Source organism: Bos indicus, chromosome 14 (genome assembly GCF_029378745.1).
Source record: "Bos indicus isolate NIAB-ARS_2022 breed Sahiwal x Tharparkar chromosome 14, NIAB-ARS_B.indTharparkar_mat_pri_1.0, whole genome shotgun sequence".
Lineage (NCBI taxonomy): Eukaryota > Metazoa > Chordata > Mammalia > Artiodactyla > Bovidae > Bos > Bos indicus.
In genome coordinates, this window is record NC_091773.1 from 42,397,828 (window position 1) to 42,399,414 (window position 1,587).

At 52.2% G+C, this 1,587-nt stretch overlaps 1 protein-coding gene across 2 annotated transcripts in view; it reads left to right on the forward strand.

Annotated features, from left to right (window-relative positions):
- ZC2HC1A (zinc finger C2HC-type containing 1A) overlaps positions 1-1,587 on the forward strand; it is a 209,084-nt gene that overhangs the window by 181,369 nt on the left and 26,128 nt on the right. The gene's annotated exons all lie outside the window — the stretch shown is intronic.

Consider the following 1,587-nt stretch of genomic DNA (forward strand, 5'->3'; position numbering starts at 1 on the left):
CTCTGGACCTGCTGTGGGTGTAGCTCAGAGTCTAATCTGGACCTACTCCTGTGTGTTCTTGCTTCCAATGTCCACAGCTATCAGAACTAGTGCCTTTTCTTTTGTGGAAGCTCTCAGCGACCTTTTATATATTCCATAGGCAGAGAGTCTGCCTAGTTAATTGTGTGGATTTAATCTGCAGCTTGAACAGCTTGTGGGAAAGTTTTGGGTCTTCTTCCTTAGCCACACTGCCCCTGGGTTTCAATTGTGGTTTTACTTCCACTTCTGCATGTGGGTTGTCCACTGGGGTTTTCCCCTGAGGCTGCCTTGGAGGACTTGGGTTTGCCCCTGTGAGGGCCAGGTGTGGAGGTGGTGCAGCTGCTTGGGTTGCAGGGGTTCTGGCCACACCAGGTACTCAGGGGAGTTGGCGGCTAGGGCAGCAGGAAACATAGTGCTCTAGTGGATGTGAGAGTTGGACTGTAAGAAGGCTGAGCACCGAAAAATTGATGCTTTCAAACTGTGGTGTTGGAGAAGACTCTTGAGAGTCCCTTGGACTGCAAGGAGATCCAACCAGTCCATTCTGAAGGAGATCAGCCCTGGGATTTCTTTGGAAGGAATGATGCTAAAGCTGAAACTCCAGTACTTTGGCCACCTCATGCGAAGAGTTGACTCATTGGAAAAGACTCTGATGCTGGGAGGGATTGGGGGCAGGAGGAGAAGGGGACGACAGAGGATGAGATGGCTGGATGGCATCACTGACTCAATGGACGTGATCACTGAGTGAACTCCAGGAGTTGGTGATGGACAGGGAGGCCTGGCGTGCTGCAATTCATGGGGTCGCAGAGTCGGACACGACTGAGCGACTGAACTGAACTGAACTGAACTGAACTGAAGCGTATGGCAATCAGTATTGGCCAGTATGCTTCAGTATTCATGCTTGGAGATTCCCTGTCCCTGACAGAGAAGTCTGGCAGGCCACAGTCTACAGGGCCACAAAGAGTCAGACAAGACCAAAGCGACCCTGTGCGCATAGGCGCAAGACTTTTTTCGCCTGTGGCAGCTCTTCCCCAGTGAGAGTTTTGAGCATGTAGGTGGCACAGCTGCTTGGCTTGTGGAGACCCTGACGGTGCCAAATGTGCAGGGACATGGACCGTCTCTGCCGCAGGAGTTATGGCCCTATCAGAGTCTTTTTTCAAACCTCTTGTAGCTGGCATTCAGAAGGCCTCTTTGGTTAGTCTTTCTTTGTAGCTCTGCCTGTTTAGGCACTTAGAGGGCTCCCTTGCCTGGGTCTTTCTCTGTTGTTCCACATGTTAGGCACATAGAGGGGACTCCTGGTTGGGGTCCTGCTCTGCAGATCAGAGCATCAGGCACTTAAAGGGGCACCCTGGGTGGGGTTCTACCTTGTAGTTCAGTGCGTCAGAGGTTTGATGGGCCAGCCTATTGTTTAGCTTCCGGTGCTGGCCTGTGGAAAGAAAGGCTTTGGTGATGGCTCCACCCCCCATGCGTGACTCAGCAGTATCGCCTTGCTTCCATAGCTGCCTGGCTTTCCTTCACAGGCATTTCCCATCACAATCTCCTCCCTCACATCCCCTCAATCTGTCTCTCCAG